Consider the following 21,846-nt stretch of genomic DNA (forward strand, 5'->3'; position numbering starts at 1 on the left):
GTTCTGTGGCTTAATGCTGAATAAGGACTATTTCTCCAAAATAAAAATACTTTAGAAAAATAATTGCCTGGTAAGTTTTTAAATTCTAGCACTATAATACAATTGCATGGTAGATGCAAAATATTTTCTGCAGCTTTTCTTGTTTTATTTCCTGCACTTTTTTAATTAGAAGTAGGATAAGTTCTTAAGTAATGAAGAACCACAAAACCAGCTTTGAATTTGTGGTTCTTCTGTAGTCATGATTTTTCTTAGCACCGTGTACAGCTCTGTGCTTCTCACTTCCTAACCGCTGTATCCCACACCTCTGCTGGAATCAATGGATCTCACACTGACAAGTGCTGCGGTTTCAAACATTTTATTTTCTTTCCCACGAGTTTTGTGACTGCTGTTGTGTTTACTCATATCTTCCCAAACAGCAAGGGAGCATTTTTGATAGACACTGTCTCCTTTCTCCCCAGCAGTGCTGGCATGGATTCCCTCTGTCTCCATCTTTTATATCCTTTTTCATGTCTTCCTCTCAGCTAATCAGGTCTGTAAAAGAAGAAGTTCATGTCAACTTAAAAACTCAGTGAAAAAAGGATGTTATCAGTATTACTACTTCCACATCAGATGCATAATTATAATAACTTTCAAAGTCTTAATACTAATCATAATATTTATGGGGAAGATTTATGGTATTAATCTCTGAAAAATAATAAATGCTGTTTGAGGGTTTCATTTCATTTGAAAAAGATAAACTGTACACATAAGTTAAGAGTAAGTCTTAAGCTCCAGAATACTGAAAATATCATGACCACCATCAGGAACCAAAAAGATGCAAAGGCTGGTGAACATTACACTAGATAAATGTTTCTTCTTTTCCAAAAAGAGTATTTAACCACACCAACAAATTGTCCATTTCCCAAGTGCAACAAAAAATTTTGACCAAGACCCAAAGTGAAACAATTAATTACAAATTAAGGAGAGAAAGGAAAGATAGCATAAACTCTTCCAAGAATCACAAAGGAAATAAGAAGACTTTTATTTCCATTCCTATGCCTAAAAATCTAAACCTATTCTTTGATAATAATAGTTCCTTTCCCATACCCCATAGGACTGAAAAATATAAAGAAAAAAAAAATAGAATTCAATGGCGGGGACTGTGAAAATGAATAATTGTACAACATAGAAGAAAATACAGTTCAAGATCATCTAGAGAACCTGAATGTGAAAAAGTCCTTGGGATCTGATGAAATGCAACTGAAGATCCTGAGGAAACCAATACCTTAAGTTGCTAATGCACTGTCAATCATGTTATAAAAATAATGGTAAACTGGTGAAGTTCCCACGGACAGGAAAACAGAAAGCATAAACCTCATTTATAAAAAAGTAGAAAAAGGAAGACCATGCAAACTACAGGCTGATCAGTCTCACCCAGTTTGTCAGCAAGATCACAGAGCAGATCCTCATGGGAAATTTGCAAATGCATGTGGAAAATAAGGAGATAATTTATGAAAACACATATGGCTTCACTAAGGGATATCATGCCTGACCCATTTGATAGTTTTCTAAAACAGATATAACGTTGGTGGATAAGGGAATGGTGTCATCTACCTGAACCTGTATATAACATTTGCCATTGTACTACACATTCTTTTCCCCAAAATGGATTTTGGAATGGATTTGACAGGTAGACTTATCCATCTCAGTGGATAAGAAATTGGCTGTGTGGTTGTAGCCAGAGCTGCCATCAATATTTTGATGTCCAGGTGGAAAGCAGTGACAAGGACCATTCCTCAGGGGTTGGTATTGGCCCTGGCACATTCCAACACCTTTTGTCAGTGACATGGACAGTGGTGACATGTACATGCTCAGCACTGATGACACTGAGCTCTGTGCTGGAGTGAAGGGACGCCATCCAGAGGCTTGAGACAGTGACCTGTGGGAACCTCATGAAGTTGACTATGGCCAAGTGCAAGGTTCTGCACCTGGGTCAGAGCAATCTCAAGCATGAACACAGACTGGTTGATGAGTGGAATGATTAGCAGCCCTGAGAAGAAGGACTTGGGGGTGTTGGGGGATAAAAAGATGCACATGATCCAGCAAAGTGCATTTACAGCCTAGAAAGCCAGCTGTATCCTGGGCTGCATCAAAAGAAGCCTGTCCTGCAGGTTGAAGGTAGGGATTGTCCCCCTCTGCTCTGCCCTGGTGTGGCCCCAGTAATTCAGTTATATTGGTATAAATTAAAGAAAAAAGTTGGTCATTATAGTACATTATTCATCCTTGGCAGTGACAGGCAGTATGGGATCATGAAATCCAAAAACTGGTCAGAATGTAGATGCCTAAGCAGGTGGAATTAAAATTGCATTCTCTTATTTTAGATTCCTTGAGTTTGCAAAAGCTTTTACAGTCAGCATTTAACAGAATCTAAACATAGAAATATGTTTGTATATACTCCTGCATTCATATATATACCCCTGGCAATATTAGGAATGAAAGCTGCTAAAGATTATAGCTAAATGTCATTGTTGGAAATGGGTTATTAGAGGTATTAATTTAAGTGCTATCTTTTCTTCTTTTGTGGGAATGGCAAATATCACACAATCTCTGCAAAGACTTCTCAGTTTGTAACTACATACTTACATCATATTTACATAAAGGTGGTTTCTCTTTATCATCTCTTTATCCTCTTTGTCTGTCATTCTTTGCCTCTTTCATAAATTAGAAAACATGCATCTTAACTTGTTCCAGGTCTTAAAAGCACTCCAGCTGTGGGGTTTGGCTTTAGCTCTGATTCACAGTTTTAAAGCAAAAGTGCTAGCCCTGTAGGAAGAAAATAAAATAAAAATAGAATAAATAGAAAAAAAAAGAAAGTTGATTGTTTGATTTCTGTGAACTTTTGAGTGGAGAGGTAAGAGATGAAAATCCCTAGTGTCTAAATGCTATATAGAATTGCACATGAATAAACTTGGTATTTAATGCATAGATGATAAATGAGATCCCTAGCATGATGAGTATTTAAAATACTTTCAACAAGTCTGAAAGTAGAAAGTCTGTTTGTTATGTCTTCAACACAAATCCAGATTTTCAGATGGGATGAGGCAACATTCCAGAGCAGATTAGCACATTTGGTCTGCAGTGCTTCATGATCTTGACTTCTGAACTCAGTGAACTCAAATTCTGCTAACACTGCCACAGAATCACAATGAAGGCAACATAACTCCATTACCAGAAGTTTAAATACTGTGGTTTGAAATAACCATTTTAACCAAAAAATTCCCTACTGGAGTATTCCATGTATTTTATTCGTGATGAACCAAATGAGCTGGAAGTATTTTCATTGTGGTTAGGCAGTAAGAAATTATTTTATTTTAAAAACACTGTGATTAGCCTTGTGGGTGGGTGGAAGTGTGGGTGTGAGCAGCTCTAGATGAGTGCATGCCTATGTAGACACAACAATGTGGTAGCCAAAGCCAAGAAAATTAAATGTCACTTTTTTCTATCCTTAGGATTTTTATTAAATGTGGAGGCAAAAAATGTTGCTCAAATCAAAAGAAAACAAAACAAAAACAAAACAAACAAACAAAAAATCAAAAGCAAAACAAAGGAAAAAAAAACCAAAAAGCAACTACATTAGACAAAATTGCAATTAGGTATATCAGTTTCCCCAGGGTAAGTATTGTATGCACTTTATTGTATAGTGCCTGAAGGAAAATGTTGCAATGCAGTGATAAAAATATATGAAAGGTTTAAATGCTCTGATACTATTTAGCTGATGCATTAGTGGTATGATTTTAGAACCAAAGAAGAGCCTCTATTCTGCCACAGAAATGGCCCTGATGGATCTCACTGACAAAGCACTGTGTAGGAGGCTGAGGGCTACCCTATGCCTGTCTTCCTCAACACTTTCAATCCACCAACTTGTATTAGTGTATAATTCAGAAAACATGCAAAGGTCACACCTTTATAATCTGCTATAGGATCAGCCTAGACATTTTCAAGATATACTGAAGTTCCTACTGTTAAATAATAATAATAATAATAATAGTAATTACAACAGCCAACATGAGGCAAAATTATCAGAATTTTAAAAATTATAAAAAATATATATTTACTTTATTGCTACATTGAAAAGTGATATGTTTTAATGTGCACTTATCTTAGAAATACTTCAAACAGTTCTCACAAAGAAGGAATTCAAAAGTGATTTCATTTTAAGATGTTTTGAATTTTTAGCTAGTAAGATTAAAAAACCAAAAGAATACCCTTTGACATAACGTTTATGGTCATGGGACTTCTAAAGGGAAAAATAAGTTCTTCTGAAGCTAAGCCAAATATAGCTGGGACAAACTAAAGAAAACAGGCAACAGTTCCCTGTACCCTGAGGCTCTTTAGAAAACCCTAGTTTAAGACACCTCTGAGGGGATTTAACATAATATCATCTTAAAGATATCAAGACAGTGTGTATGAAATGCCCTGGCTGAACTCTGACATATTTGGAAATTTATTTTTTCGTTGGATATATATTCATGACTCAGCTATCTGTATTGGGAACTGAACTGGAAGCATAATGTGATAAAAACTCTCTTGTGAGAGATCTTGCATCTATTTGTTCTTATAAAATGTAATATCTGTAAACACACTGAATCCAAAACCAGTGACACCCAGCCAACTAAAAACCTCTGAAACCCAGAGATACATTTCAGTTTGAATGATTAATTTATTATAAGGGAAAAATACAAATGGAAATAAGAACAGAGATAATGTCTCTATTAGGGAAGACAGTGCATGGTTCTTTGGAACATGCTGAATGAAGTTTGGCTCACAAATCCCCTAGAGTCAGTAAAATAAATATGTGTACATAGAAGGAAAATGTAGACCTGCCACCTCATTGACATTTTCATAGCTCTATGAATCTCAAGAAAGTTATATTAGAGTCCAGACATGTTTAATTTAGTTGGTGGATTTTTCCTCATTGACTTCACTGGTGCCAGGGTCTGATGAGAATTGTATTCACAATATTTTCTAATGCTTACAATACTAGTTAAAAGCATATGTCTTTTTCAGTTCAAAATAGAAAACTGATTTGACTTCTTGGAAAGGTTTGAGTGATCCAGCCTCATTATATTGCCTTGATTTGGTCAGCTGTTTATAGTACAAGTGTCAAGCCAGTCTAATGATCATCTACAGACAACAGCTGCAATGAACAGAAATCCAGAAATATTGCTTGTTACATTGAACTTGTGGAATAAAAGGAAACCAGTAAACATTAAGAGGTTTTAAAGACAGTTTGTTGTTTAAGAAGGACTGTCTCAACATAAGCTCTAAAGTTCTTGATGAATAGAAAGCTACTTTGGGCAACATATTGCATCTTGCCTTAAAAAATTATTCTTTAATATGTTCTCATCCCACAAGGTGAAGAACTCAAACATTTTGCTTACTGCTGACACTGTGTAAATAATAAGCAGCACATGACTGAAGTAAAGTCGATTAAATAGCTGTAACTAATTCAGTAAAAGACATTGACCAAAAAAAAAAATCTGATTAAAATAATTGTAGGCTAAATTTATTTCTTGAGAAAAAATTCCAACATGCAAAGCAAAAGTTTTTATTTCTACTATTTTGAAAAGTATTGGGTGGATAATCTTTCAGTTCATGCTAGGCATTTTTAATCTATTATTCATCAGAATCACAATATCTGTTACAGCTATTTCACCATAAATTTTTTTCTCTAATCTCACTAGAATAAACACTGCTATTATCATAAGTCACTTGAGCTTAAAAATGCCTCTGTGGACAAAGCCCTTTTGGTCCTTAGACCTTTGCAACTTTGAAATTTACTGCAAATGAGATTTGGATAACAATGTTTTTTAGACAACAGTTGGTAATGAAAATGTGAATTTTTGAATGCACATGTGAATTTCACTTCATCTGGTGTGGGAGATCTGATAGAAATTTGGACCATAATGTATCCTTATGTCCATGATTAATGAACTGTTAATCCTGAAGATACAAGACTGATAATAAAAAATACCATTGGGGAAAAAAAAATTTAAAATATTTTATCTACTCCTTTTTCCCATCTATCAGATGTCAACAGATGCAAAATGGGTTTTTCCCAGCTACCTCAGTCTCTGTAATTTAGTGCATAGCTGCTTGGCCACCACTTCACAGATAACAAATTCTTTACCTAGGATTCTCACCTATGCTAACACATGCAATGCAGAGTAAAGAAGCTCATTGTTTGACTGATGAGTTACAATTCCAGACCCAGCAGTAATTAACTTTATTGTGATTTTAGGTGTCTGTGCTCTTGACAAAAACTACAATACAGTTTGCTGGGGTTTTTTCAGTGAGTTACCTTACATGGGTTGTCCCTGTTAGACATACAAAGAGGAAGTGTTGGATCCCTACAGAAAATGTTGCTTCTTAACAAATCAGAGTACTGATTTCTGCTTTTCCTGTTTTTTGGGTTTTTTTACAGTGGACTTCAGCCTGCAAGTTCAGCACCTTTTTTTCAGCTGACAAGTTAATTTAAAAAAACACCCGAAAAACAACAGGGCATGAATAATTAATTTTAATGAAAATAGCCCATAGTAAATCTTTCCACTGTGTAATGGCATAACAAGTCAATATTTTAATTGGATTGCTGAATTACCTTTTATGCTAAAGACACTAACCTTTCCTAAATAAATGGAAAACTAAACTGTTACACATGAAGTTTTTTCTTCAAATCTCTCACTTTATTTCTTTGAAATAAAGTATGTGAGTTTAAAATACAAATAACAGGGGCAAGAACTATAAATGTGTTTACAACATTATAGCAAAAAAAATTGTTAGGCTCCATTTCACTAGGTTGCATGTGTTATTGCTTCATGCTTGCAGAAAAGCTGGTGAGAGGTTCATATTCTTAGTAGAAAAACAAAGGATCATTCCAAATGTTATGGGAGACCTGGACAAGAATGTAAGAGGGAACCAAGGAAAGTCACATGAAGCAGGAGTTGTTTTGTGCTATTGTTTGAAGTGTTGACAGAGCTTGCTGAAGTGCAGATGATGTCCCTGGCTTAGACACACGGATCTCCTGAGCTGCTGCTGGAGCTCAGTGGCCTCGTGTGGCTGGCCCAGGTCCTGCTGAGCCCAGCAGCAGCTCCACCTGGAGCTGCATCCCCCTGCCCTGGCAACAGCTTACTGCAGAGAAATGGAATGAAGGCACTAGGGGGGCAGAAAACCTGGGGTCTATTCTCGAATTTAGCACCCATGAGGAGGGAGAGAGGAAGGAAGGAAGGAAGGAAGGAAGGAAGGAAGGAAGGAAGGAAGGAAGGAAGGAAGGAGGAAGGAAGGAAGGAAGGAAGGAAGGAAGGAATTGTTTATCAAATGCATAAGCTGTTAAAACAAGAACTTTTGGTTGAAGAAGCACAGACTGTCATTAGCTGAATTCTTTCAGAACTTTTTTGCAACAACTAACAAAAATCTTTTGCTAATCTACCATATCTTGCTAATACCATGCAATATGTATGTAAAATACATCCAATTGGAAAATCTGAATTTCTGAATTTTTTGCTTATGTCTCCATGTTTGTACAGCTATCTTAAGGTAGCACAAAATAATGATGTTCATAAATGTTTTTAACCTTTTTTTTCCCCATTTTTACTTCTTTTTTTTACCAGCTGTAGGTATATATTTTTTTTATCAATGCCACATTTGTCATCACAGAGAAGGATAGTCAGTAAGAAAAATATGTTTTAGCTTAGTAGTGTATGCCTATATATATGTGTATATATATATATATATATATATATATATATATATATATATATATATATAAAATTGATATTAAAATAAGTTTAATGGAAATTCAAATAATTATAAAAACATGACAATCACATACAGGAAGTCTGAAGGATCAATACATCAGCAGACTGTGCCTCAAGATCCATGTAGACATGAGCAAGTTGCCTCCATCTTCTATTCCATAATGTCTCTCAAGAAAGGCCAGAAAGAACGAGAGCATGCACTATTGCAGGCTGAATGAAATGATTTATTCAGGTTAACAATGTAGAAATAAAATCAAATCAGAGGTCAGACCAATAAAAGGAGCAGCTTTCATAAGAAGTCAGATCTACCTATGCTTTTCTATGAGCAAAATTGATAGCTTTTCAATATTGTATCCTGAAAAATGTGTCACTGAGTGACATGGCTTTCCACCTTTAAATCTGAGGTGAAAATAGGGAGGAATGTCTTTCATTAATTTTGCAAATATATTTTGGATCTTTTTCTATGTTTTGGCTGGCTGAACTTTCCTAAATTCCAGAAGGAAAGCTCCCTTTCCTGTCTTCTGCCATAAATAACATCTTTTTCTTGATGTATTTCACTATTCAGAACAGTTTCTAAGCCTGTTCACAAAGCTGTCAGGGCAAACGAATCGCTCTCCCCTGATGTTTGTTATTAACAGATTGTATACTGATAGGATAATAACCTCTTTCTTCATACATGAAAGGCATTCTTGTGAGCTGGATTACAACTTGAGATATAAAAGACGTGCTCTGTGGATAACTTCCAGGCTACTTTGCACCACATTGCTCTCCCATAATTTTCTGTTTGTTATCTTGAACGAGTGACAGTAACCACCGATCAGAAACTGAAATTTATGTGAAATGAGTACCACATGTATGATGTTTACTTCAGTCTGGCCAAAGCAGGGACAGATCATTACAGCCCACAGAACTGTGTGCTTTAGACAGCGTGTGCAATTTGATATCAAGTGCCATAACTTGAATGTGCAATAAAAAAAGAGACTGGTTTGAAAAATAAACCTCTTGTCATATCATGTGTTAGTTTCCAGCAAGGTTTTGGGGTGGTTTGGTCAAACAAGTACTTATTTGTTTGTTTTAATATGCTAAAATGACCATTTGTCTTCTTTTGTGGATAACTGTACGTTTTTAGTGTACGTAAGCTATTGGTACTTGATTGAAGATTTGGAGGAGAGTGGCAAAGGTTTTGCTAATAAAAAAATAAACCCCTTCAGATCATTAGAAAGGGCAAGTGAAGATGTGAATGACAAATAACTTCAGCTAGGAGTGAGGTATTTTAGTACCACAAGACCTTTCATTACAAGCTGGAAAGGACCAGAATTCAGAGTTCATTTGCCCTTCTGCCATGCCACTGAAATATTAAGTACAAGATAGAGTGTGTCCCTCCATTCCTGTAAATTGTTAGCCTTGTGTTGAGATTTATAAGACCTTGATTTGAGCACCTAAAGGAAATATTTAAATCAAGAAATTAAATTCCTTTTGCAGTCAGTCTAATATTCACCCCAAACTTGAATTACAGATTTGGAGTGTCCATTCCTCTATAATAACTGTACTTTTATGGCATTTGCACTCAGTTAAAGTGACCAAAATTAGGAGCTACAAGTGACCAAATTCTGAGCTAAATAGCTGTTGCTGTTGCCTTAGTCAGTTGAAGAACCAGAAATCAAAATTTGAGACAGCATCCAGAAAAAAAAAAATGGTATGAAGGCTGGTCATACCTTTTCTAACATTTCTTAAGGGGAATACTGATAACTAACTGAAAAAAGTTTCAAATAGATGAGACTTAATGATTTGTTTTATTCTTTTGATTAAAGCTCTAATTAATTTTTGAATTAGTTCTTTGAATGTTGTAACACTAGAATACTTCAGTAAAAATAGAAATATTTATAAATATGCTGTCCCAGGGCATATTGAGAATTGTAATACAATTATTTGAGTTTCCATTTCCATTCTGTGTTAGCTTGAATAAAATATTTCCTGGGATATATTTTGGTTTTTGTAATACAATTCCAGATATAATATAGTTCACATTAAAGCAAAGATATTTTTCAATCACATATATTTTTAAGGAAACTCCAATGAATTCTCGGAGGAGGTTTTTTAATATGTTTCCAGGATAAATTCTGAACTTGTTGGAAGTTCAGCTGGAAAATATCACAAATTTGATATCTTATTAGTCTCCTGATGTCATGTCTATGTCAATTATGGGATGTGAATGTAAACCTGAGGGATTTTTGCTGTGTGCTCCATTACTCATTAAAAACACCTTCCTATGACACATCCTCCTATTGATTCTTGCTGTTCTCTGAAATTCAGCTTTGGCTGACAAAATGTTTGAATTCCAAGTTCAGCAATTGAAGAAAACAATAAGTATTAGCTTTTGTTATCTTGTTATATGTTGTTTTGCAGCTGTAAATTTGGAACATTGAATGTCCAAATGGAAATTGAATATCTGATGGGTTCCAGTTCAGTAGCTTTTTTATATTAACCTTGATATAAATTGAATATATGATTAACTGTCTTCTTGAATGCAGCAATACAGAAAGTTTGCCTTAATCATTTATGCAGGCTATATTCTTCACTGATACATCAAAATAGAAGTCCACTAACATCAATGAAAATTTTCACAGGTTTTTCCTTATAGGTTTATTTTTAAATTCAGTATTCTCATTTCAGGTATGCATATGCACACAGATACACCATATAGATAGATAGATAGATAGATAGATAGATAGATAGATGATAGATAGATAGATAGATGATAGATAGATGATAGATAGATAGATAGATAGATAGATAGATAGATAGATAGATAGATAGATAGATAGATAGATAGATATAAAACACATCTATTTTTATGCATCTGCATATATATATATTCATATAAATATAGGATACAACAATTTCACTGTAAACTTGAAAAAAACCAAATAATTTCAGGTATATTTCTCTTTTATTTACCTCTCAGAGTATGATGTGATTTTATATGAGCCACAAACCCAGAAGGCTTCATCTGTTTGCTTTGACCTATCAAATTATAATATTGTGATAATATTTACTTGCTTATAGTTTTCTCTCAGTGACCTTAATATTTTTGTGAGCAGTTTCAAGACTGCATGTGTATGAAAAAGATCCTACATTCAAATAAACAAACAACAAATTTCTTTATATTTCACTGTTTTTTTAAGATGTTCTTCCTTGAGGAGTAAAAAAACTTCAAAAGCACATACCCAAGAATATGCTTCAAAATTCTAATCTAGCTCTTTTCACATTTGCTCCCAGCAGGGTAGAGTTTGATATATAAATTATTCTGAGTTTTCAAGAATTATGACCAAATAATTAATCCAAACCTGTCTGCATATAGTTCTTTTTTTTTTTTTTTAATAGGGGACATTCAGTTTGGAAGACCATTCTACAGTCTAATTGCAGCTATAGCTGAAAGACAGCTACAGTCTAATCTACAGCTCCCATTTCCATAATTAATTTTTCCACAAACTTTTTAAAGTTTTATTTTGAGCAATATTTTAATGGGTAGCCAGATTCATTTTCTCTGCTGTATAAAGCATCAATAACTTCCTTACTGAAGATTTCATAAATAAGATCAATATATAAGATATTCATTTTGTTGTTTAATAATTGATGTAGTAAAATTTGGGTTTTGCTTTTAAAATCATCAACATAAACAAAATTATAAAAAAGCTGACAACTTGTGTCAGAGGAAGAAGCATAAACAGCTAGAAGGAAGAGTCCTCATTTCCTTTAGTAAAGATTGACTCTCTCTCACTCTCTGCATGCTCAGAGGTATGGCAGAGAGATGATGAAATTAATACCCATCAACACAGGTTTCCTGCTTTAGCTCAGTTGTGAAACTCATGCACAGAAACTGATGAGGAGCTGAGTGGAAGTCTGAGCTTTAGAGAGAGGAATCTTTATAGGGATGTGAAGAGTGTTAGTTCTATGTGAGTCATCCTCTGCATCTGTGACTTAACCAAGGTCATCTTATATTAAGAAAATTATCACTATGCCAACAAAATTCTCATAGATTTATAGTCTTCAAGAGACTGAATCAATACTGGCAGTGCACAGGACATGAGGAAACTTTATGCAGACTGATAAACTATGTCCTGTTAAGCTCATTTCCAAACCTCCAGAGCCCCCTGAACTTCCCTAAATAGTGACTGTCTGTTACAGAGGAACAAAATTTGCACTGTAGAGTAGAAGGAGCTGCTTTGTCACACCAAAAATTGCAGCAACTAATAAATCAAACAATTCTGACAAGTCTTCCAGCATAGGGTGTGGACAGAGTTGAACAGTGCAAGGGGATAGGACAGCCCTACATGGAGTTGGCTCTGAATTACTTGCCCTGAAGGTCTTACTGCACAAAACACAGTGCTTCAAGCAACAATTCAAACTGCATTAAGCCTGAACCCTGCACATAGTGAATCATGAGGGCTGGGCAACATCATTTGCATGTGGAAGCCAAGCAGTTGGAGTCACACCCTATTTTCCTGCACTCACCACTCCTCCAGGCAAAGATGATGTGGTAATGTGATGTCTGCATACAATTCTTGGTTACTCCACAAGCAAGGTTTATTTCAGCTAAAATCCTTCTCCTAAGTGTCATGATCATATTTGTGTAGCCAGGGGATAAGTGCATCTATAATTACATAGCTTAAAAGCCCTTCCACCACAGTGATAACTCTAAGTGAATGCAGACATGAACACTTACTCCTAAAAGTCAAGATTACTTTGACAGGATTTGGGACAGTAAATGAGCTATATTAAATTTTTTTAGATTTACCAGCAGAAAGGCATTTTAGACATCCAAGTCTGTCCTCCTGGATAATTTACAGTTCAAAATTTAACAATTTGCCTCTCCTACAATAATCTTTTCTTTTATTATATTATGAATAAAGGCAGAGGAGAAAAGGTTTTGTTATTTACCAACATAAGAGGGCCAAATGCAAGTTAGAAAAGTTGAACTCCTAAGGGTTCAGTCCTGAAGGCTCAAAGGGCTAGTTATTTGAAAGGACAAAAATTATACAACACTTTTGAGTGGTTTTCCTCATTTCTATCTCCTTTCTGATCAATAAAGATAATTGCCTTTGTCATAACTGCCTAAAAACCACAGTTATCACTCTTCATATTGATAAATTATGATTTTAAAATAGATGTGCATATATTGTTTCAAACTTATCTTTTTCAGATGTAGAAAAGCTGCCTCCTACTTACAGAGCATTTGTTTAAAATCAGTCTGGTTTGCATGGATTTTATTTTAACTTTACAAAGCAAAAAATTAATCTCACACATGTCTAAAAATATCTAATCTCAAGATGTCAACCCAAACAATAATTAATTTTCACCCTGAAAGTATGAAGAAAAAAAGAAGAAATAATGAGTCCTAATTAGAATTTAATTTCTATTACTGTAAACATATAAGACTCCATTTACTGTGGAGTTCTGCTATGTGCAGACATTAGGAGTCCAACTCAGTGTATCTCCATTTGAACACTCTTAAGGATTGGAAGAATTGTCCCCTAAAAATTCTTCATTTTTCTCAACTCAGTTTCAGTGAAGTTTTCATATTTTGAGTTTCTGTAACCCTTGACCACAGGCTGCTAACCTCTCCCTCAAGCTAGCCCATTCTTTCCCTTGTCCCACCCCATGTCTTCACATTTTTCTGGCAGAGATCCCAGGTACAGGGAAATACTCTGCCAAACCCAAGTTCAGAGTGAGGACACATCTAGTTTCCAAAGAAGAACATTTCCACGGAGGAGAGTAATACATATGAGGAACTTCATCTTTACAAAAACAAAGATGCTGCATATGATTAGTTACAGTAATAAGTCTTTCCAATTAAAACCACCTGCTTTTGAGGATCCATGTAAATTATTTCTAAATCCTGACACCACTTCAGGGTTTTGAGGGGACAAAAAAAAAAAAAGGGAGAAAATTGTGTTCCTGTTGTCATTCTTGTTTTTATACTAAAGAAATTGTTCAACAATATCTCATGAAATAAAACACTATGGTTTTAGAGATAAATTCTTTAATACTCTAAAATCTGCATAAGCAACACCCACATCAGTATTAAATGCCCACACTTTGATTTAGCCAACTGGATTTGTCAGGCTTATGTCCCTTTGCCATTGTAGTAATAATGTTTGGTGTGACAGATTTTCTTCAGCCATGTTTTCCCTCAGGTTTCTTTACAAAGATCAGTTCCCCTTCTTTAAAAAAATGCTAATTTATACAGACGTGGTGAAATGAAGCTTTCTTGCAATGAATATCACTGTTATTTAGGTAGAAATTCTCTTCCTTCATGCCTTAAACCAATTAATCAGAAACAGTGCAATGCAGCTATTATGTTTTATGTTCTTGCCAGTAATGACAGCTTATGCAGATAACACATTTGTGACTAGTACCAGGCTGCACTTAAACCTGTGTGTGCCTGCTTAATCCTCTTCTGCCTAAAGTGTCCCACTGCTGAGAGGCTAAAGATAGAGCCTTGCTGAGCTGCAGAATGTGATGTGCTGGAGCAGGTGGAAACAAGGATTAGATGACTTTCAGCAGCCCTGTGAAAGGCCCAGATATGAGGCATGTCCAGGCAATAGCTGCAAAACAAGATTTTATTTCCCTTCTCTTCAGAGAATCCATGGAAAACCCCTGCTGCTGGTGGAGTTGAATTTACCAGGACCACCATGGAATTTTTAAAGTATGAATCAGCATGTTGTGGCATCCACTTGCTTGGTTTCCTCTGCTTCTTTTCAGCTTTCCTCTGTTGATGCTTGAAATATCAGTCCTAGCACAAGCAAACCATTTCCTGAGAGGCTCAGAAAGGACTGGTATCAGAGAGTCTAAAGAGATCAGCAGTTATCCCAGGCATTGCACACAGACTGGCCCTACCCTAAACTCCTGAATCCTCTTTCCCTTGTGCTCTAGCTGATGATGTGGCTTGGAATACACATGATCTTTCTGCCTTGTGGACAATAATGTAATGTGAATGAATCAGATCTAATAGGCATTTCTGAAAAAATGCTCTGCCTTGCCCTAGCCTGAGCTGGGTTCTGTGTCTGCCCTTCATTGCAAACATGTTAAAGTCCAGTTATTTCAATATTGAGCAAGCTCTCTGCCTGATATTTAGACCTGGTATTTATCCTATGTTGAAGGACAGGCAGCTACATGATACAGATGCTCATTTGGACTTTTTAAATGCATTACATTATTTGGGACCTTTGCCATGAGCTGCTGTTTTGACTGGATACAGGGTCATTGAGAGAGAGAAAGAACCTGCCACACCTAGTGCTTCTGAATGAATAGTTAGATGTCCTGTACCCTTTTGAAGAGATAAACATTTAATTCTCCCTGTGTCATTTCCTCCCTGAGTCATTCCCCTGTTGCTGAGACTGCTTCTTTTACCTTTGAGCTGCCTAGCCTACATTTTTTCTTGATAGATGTGGGGTGCAAAGTGCAAGAGAAAGAGGAAGCATGCCACCCCAATGTCTTTGTGTGCACAAGGTGATCGATCAGCACGTGCTGATCGATGCACTATTCATCTGCTATAGACTGGTGACAGGCATCTGAGGGTTGGGTGAGGGCATACTTATCTCTCTCCAAATCACTCTTCATGACTGCTCCTAGGGCAGCAGTCATGGAAGGAAATGCAGTCTGGATTTCTGAACCAAGAGTCAAGACTAAATCCTGCTCACTGTGGCAGTCAAACTTCCCAGGGAATAGTGACACCCCAAGAAATGTAGATGGTTTCTACAGAGGAATGCCATGGTGCTGTTTCAGTGTTGAGAGGGATCATTTTCTCTTTTCTCTTTGTTCTTTCAAGAATAGTAAATACTTTTTTCCTAAATAAATAAGTGCTCAAATGTTCAGCTTTTGACATATTTTCAGGTACAAGGATGGACACAGAGGGGATTAAAAGACAGAAAACAGCTGCTTACCTCATACAGCTCCACAGGGTAGGTACTAGAGCTGTCATCAGAAAATGCCATTCCCTCCATTCCCTTCAGCACGCTGGAAATGGAGTCAGTAATTTTCAAAATATATTCTGCATCCAAAATCATAATTTGTAGGCATTATATTGAATGTTTGGATTCCAGTGAAGCATTATAGTTCTGAAAGCCTGTTGTCAAACCATGAAACAAATGCCCATTTGCTTTCAGAGTGGTTAGGGCTCCCAGCTGCTGTGGCTTAGTGCACTCTCATGACGTAAATTGCTGTGCAGAGAAACCTCAAGTTTGATAGGACTAGGAGTTCAAAGGAGAGGATGTTCTTTGGGTTTCAGTCTCCATTTTGTCAAAAAGACTGGAAGTCGTGGGAATACAAATTCAACCTTAACAATAGCCTTTGTGGTTTTACACAGCTCTGATGTTTAAAAATGTCTTAATTACTCCTTACTTTTTTGCCTTCCCCATCCGTATGACTTACTTCTAAACAGATATGCAAGAAGACTCAAAATTCTGATTTTAGGAACACAGATTCTAAGCAGAAACCCCACCTTATTTCTGGTCATTGTAAAAGAGACTTCCAAACCAGAAATACATCATTAGTGGTTGAAAAGCAAACATGCATTCTAGAAACCTGTTACTTTACTTCCATCTAACTGCTTCAAAGCTGACCATGAGTTAGCTCCTCTAGGTGACCATTATCACCCTCTGTCTTGATACTGGAACCATAGATAAACTAAGTAGGGTCTGCTGAGGAAACTAAAGTGCAGGGCAGCATACACATTTTGTCTGAACAGGGAGATGACAGTCATAGAGCAAGATTTGAAGTTCCAGCTTTCAGGCAGTACCCTCTATATTCTCCCTTACCTTTATCCCCCCGTACTAAAAGACAAACACGAGGAAGACCATTGTTAAGGGAGTCATAGGAAAAGGAAAAAAACCTTCTCCCTTCAAAATGTCTAAAAGAAAAGATATTTGGTTTACAGAGCAGAATTTCTGGCAATTCTTGTTTACTTTTGAGTATGTATTATTTAACCACAGTGAGAGGGCAGTGACTCACATACAGTGGGATTCTTCCAAGCAGACTTCAAGAGAAATACTAGAACTTCTGTCAGGCTTGAAACATAAACATACTAAAACTGTCCTGAACACCCATGAGTCTAATAATTGGACTTTGACTAATACTTTATTAGCATCTGATCCTTATTATCAGCATCTGAAACCAACATAATCTTCATTCTTTCCAGGTGAAAAATAATATAAGTAGATATATCCTTTTGTTTCTGGTATAATCAATTTGTAAGTCTAACGTTTAAAAATGCCTGTGATTCTATTTTGGGCTGTGAATTATGGACAATTTGTAATCAGTTGCAAAAGATTAAACCCTAGGCATAGCTAATGGGGATGTTTTAATAGTGCAGATGGCAAAACAGCCTGTGAAAGCAGGTCTGGTGGGCATTCTGCAAAAGCTAATTCAGTCAAAATTTATCCAAGATGACATAATGTACAATTGCTACACTGGGAAAGTCTATTAAAATTTCACACGTTTAAATCTTTCCTTTCTCTTTTAATTAGAATTTTCCAAGATAAAATAGAAGAAGTGTACCTCTCTGAACCCAGCAGGAAAGGTCAAGGATAAACAGCATGATGCACGAAGCTCCTTTGTGCCCAACATGTTCAGGTTAGAAAGAACGTGTTAAAATGATTGTGTGGAAAAGACATGTCTGGGAATGAATTTTCATTGTGAAGCAACAGTGGCAGTGAGATGTTCTGCCTGCACATGCACACCCACCCACTCCGCCTGTTACATTATTCAGTGTGTGTGCTGCTTTCCTAAGCACTGCAAGGGAAGTGAATTCCTCTTTTTCTCAGGACTAAGTATTCATTTTTCAAAAGACTTCGAAGTTTTAACCTCATTTACCACTGAATTTTCCAGGGAATTCAAATTATATTGTTGAAAGAATACATAGATAAGATTACTCTGGATTCTCATTCTGATGCAAAGTCATGTTTATGGATATTATTGTACTGAAATACTGAAAAATCAAGAAGCAGTCCCTTTTTATTCTAATATACAGTCAGGTATTTTTTTTCCTTTTTTCTTTTTTTTTTTTTTTTTTTTTTTTTTTTTTTTTTTTTTTTTACCTTCTGGCCCTGTGAATGCTGCATTCCTTGCCATGAAAAGAGCTATCTTGTCAAGGGAATTGGGAAGTGTGTTCAGAAAACTCTTTTGAAAACCACTCTGGAAGAAAATGCAGTGACTGAAGTGGAAAACATGGGTTTCAGCTTTTTAATTGTGAGAAGGCAACCCAAGTTTAGTACTTCCCATATAACCTCTGCAGTTGTAATTGCATTATCCAAGAGATCTTGGCCTACTTATGGACAGCAATTTTTGAATGAACTTTCTGTATGTGTAAATGCATGCTGGATTAGGCTGTGCAGGGATGGAAACTTTAGGAACAAAATATCTATGCAGCTCAAGACTCCTGAACAATTAAACAAGGTTTGTAAATAACTGTTGGAGATGAGCACATAAATTGCATACGAAGTGTCACTGGCCCCCTTTATTTCTCAGAGAAAGTATTATATGGCATTTATGCATTTGATTCTCTACTGAACATACTGTATTCCAAGGCCCAAAGAGTCTTATGTTGGTGATAAGAAACCACAAGATGTTTTATGTAGGACTCATTCTTGCATTTTTATTTTAAAAGAAGTAACACTATTTAGGAGCTCTGTATAAGCAAAACCATCCCAGTCAATAATCAACCCCAAAGGCTAGAGCAGGGCTCAGAACACACTATACCAGTTTTTTTGATGAATGAGACTAAAGCTTTTTCTTTTTCTTTTTCTTTTTTGATATTTCATTAAAAGCTACCTGGCATACCATAACACAGAAAAAATAAAGGCAAAATATTTTATGATTTCATGTTCAGGATAAAATCGTTCTGGGATGGTTTCAGAATAGTACAAATAAAATCCAAAAGGTCAAACATTTTATGACATTTCTTTGGTTAAAACTTTATTGCACTGTGCAGCTGAAACAGTGCACATGTGTCTACAAATTTAGCTTCTCCTATCCAAATTCAAGCACTACAAAATTTCCATTGAAAGTAATCCACTTAATAGGCATTATTTAATCAAAGGGTACCAGCTGTGGTATTTAAAATAGCAGCTCCATATTTAAGTAAGATAACAGGCTTATTTTCTATTTTTTTTAAGACTGTGTTCCATTTGTTGTAAATGTTTTACAGTTACTAAGCTGTTAAATTGCCAATACAGAAGCTTCCTTTAGCTAAAGTTCTTCATGCTAAAAATTAAAATCAACTATTCATAAATTCATCAGGTTAAACTTGATCGAGTTCAGTATTATGGTAACTTCATCAGGAAAAATCCATTCAAAACTACAGAAATATTATTCTTACTTGAAGAAACAGGAAGATGCTGGTTTAAAAACATATTATTTCAGAAAAATATTATGCCCTTGTCAGTGAAGTTTCACAGCATGTTTCATCACACTAATTTAACCACTGGAAGTTTGCTTTGGATTGCAGTAAAAAAAAAAAAAAAAAAAAAAAAATTACTCTTTTGCTATGACTGCTAGTTTGTTTATTACTAACAAGAGTTTTACTTGACCAGATTCAAAATCAGTCAGCTAACTCCAACCTTTTCAACCTTTTCCACACATCTCTTATAAAATTGAGACCAAAGAGGGTATAATATGCATTTTACTTGATATCTCCACTGTCAGTTGAGAATGTAATTTCCATTTCTTTCTTCAGCCAATTGCTTCTGTTGCATTCTATCCTTTAATTTTGTGCTTGTAGTAAAATCAGAGATCATCCTGCTTGGTAGCTTTCCTTGCTTTGCATGAACTTGTAGAATCACAGTCAAAGCTGTAAAATGTGTAGCACAGAAAGGATAACAAAGAGTGGGGAATATCCTGTCTTTATGGGCATGTTCTACCCATCAATCTGTCAGTCTGAAAAATTTCTACAGCTGTGTGAAGAATTCACAGTGAATCATTCTGCAATGATCTAATTTTTTCTGCTCATGAGAGACTTCTTACCATTACTAATATTTTTAGTAGATATCAACTTTAAATTATCCTATTAATTATTATTCATTAATTTTTATAGCTTGGTCATGAAAATCTCTCATCTTGTAGCAAATGCAGATTAGCAATCAGTCAGTACCCTCCCTCACCCTGAATATTGGCTTTCTGTGGGAGCCTAAGTGTAGTGAACAAAAGAACTATTCACACATGTCAAAATCTGTCCCATGTTGTATTTTGTATTTAACTGTTAGATGTGACTGGTCAATTAATTTGCACAAAATTGCTACCAATCTCTGATTGGCTGTCTGTGATAACACTGCCAGAAGGGAGTGTTTATTTTGCATGAATTTTTAATGCAGTTTTCACAAACAGTCCAGCCAGCTAAACCTATTCACAAAAACTGCTGCACAGAATGAGCATTTAGAGAATTGAGGTGGGTTTATATAAAGAATATAGGTGGAGCATAAGCTTGGTTCATGTAAACTGACTTTAAAATGGAAAAGCATATCTGAAGAGATACAGTTCTACCTCAATTTCCCACGCTGAAATTGTTACAATTGTAAAGTTGCAACACTCATTTACTGCTTTGTTTTAAAAATAAGCTTCCAAAAATAAAATAAACAAATTAAAGCCATAACATCCCTACTAATGTAGTACATAATTCCTACATTTAGGAAAAATGAAGCACACAATATTTTGAAGTGATTTATGTTGTTGAAGGTCTTATAAAGCCAGTGAAAGATTAGGAAAGCAAATCCTTGCAAAAGAACACAAGAGGGTTTTCTCACACATCTGAAGCTTGGACCTATTTTCTCCGTATGCTCCAGAAGTATCAAAACCTCATCCAAGTTTTACATGCCAGAGAAGTATTCAGATGAAATCTGGCAAAATTTTGCTCTTCATTTTTCAAGTTCAGTCAAGCTTGAAGTTCCAAACAGTTTTCATGACAGAACTTTTTTTTTTTTATGATGACAATAAAAGTTAGGACTGTTCCAATAATGTTTATTTTTAATGAAATCAATAACTTCTGTAAAGATATGTCTAATTAATGTTATTCTTAAGCAAACCATTTATTTTAAGAAATTCATAACATTTTGGACTGTTTTCTTTGTTCCATTGTTGGCACTTAAACTATCATGGAAAATGGTTAGCAAAAGCTGATTTAGATAATGAAACAGAAACAGAAATGAATAGAATAGAATAGAATAGAATAGAATAGAATAGAATAGAATAGAATAGAATAGAATAGAATAGAATAGAATAGAATAGAATAGAATAGAATGCTTCAAAAAACACAATCATAAATAAAAATGAAATTTCTTTGGTCAGATCCAGTTTCCTTATATTGGCCAATCTGAACAAGTATTTGGTAGAATTAAATCCTTTTTCCTTATCATTGTATTCATTTCTTTTTAATAAGGGTTCACTGATTTTAGAACAGGTTTTCTAACAAAGTGACTGCATCAAAATCACACATAAAACATTCCAAATATGTCATGGTATTGCTGAAAACAGAAACACATACACACTTGCCAAGTTCCAAAACTAGAATGCTCCAGATACAGGTTAACTGGAATTTTGCTTTTTGAAACAGGATTCAGTTTACCAAGGCCTCCTAGAAAATAGCATCCAGTTATGAAGCATTGGTCATTCAAACACTGTTTTTTCTCACAGGCTGAAATGCATCAAGAGGAAACATGGAAATTGGATGGATGCTCAGTGACTTGGTAGGTCATTCCACCAAACAGAGACTGCTTTATCTGCTATCATTTATTTCAAACATGTTAACTTTTTTTTTTTCATTACATTACATTTATGCAAGACATAAAATATTTTCCTAATATTATAATCTGTAATGCTTGTTTTTCTGGTTGTTTTCTGAGGATTTTACAACAAGAGTCTGGACTATAATTGTAGATTAATAATATATTTCACTTTGGTGCAGATATTAGCATAAAAAAGATGACTGTTAAATTCTTTAAAGATTAGCTGTAACCTGGTCATGCATGAACACAGTGGTCTGCAAGGCCAGGTTCTAGCAAGC

The 21,846-nt window shown here is 35.4% G+C and overlaps 1 long non-coding RNA gene across 1 annotated transcript; it reads right to left on the bottom strand.

Moving 5' to 3' along the window:
- Positions 1–376: 376 nt before the first annotated feature.
- On the bottom strand, positions 377–17,434 carry LOC108961318 (uncharacterized). The gene is made up of 4 exons (XR_001989548.3): positions 17,352–17,434; positions 15,740–15,812; positions 2,623–2,802; positions 377–531 (listed from the first exon to the last, which is right to left on the bottom strand). It is a non-coding gene; the product is annotated as an uncharacterized LOC108961318 (long non-coding RNA).
- Positions 17,435–21,846: the final 4,412 nt, after the last annotated feature.

This window comes from Serinus canaria, chromosome 5, assembly GCF_022539315.1.
Source record: "Serinus canaria isolate serCan28SL12 chromosome 5, serCan2020, whole genome shotgun sequence".
Classification (NCBI taxonomy): domain Eukaryota; kingdom Metazoa; phylum Chordata; class Aves; order Passeriformes; family Fringillidae; genus Serinus; species Serinus canaria.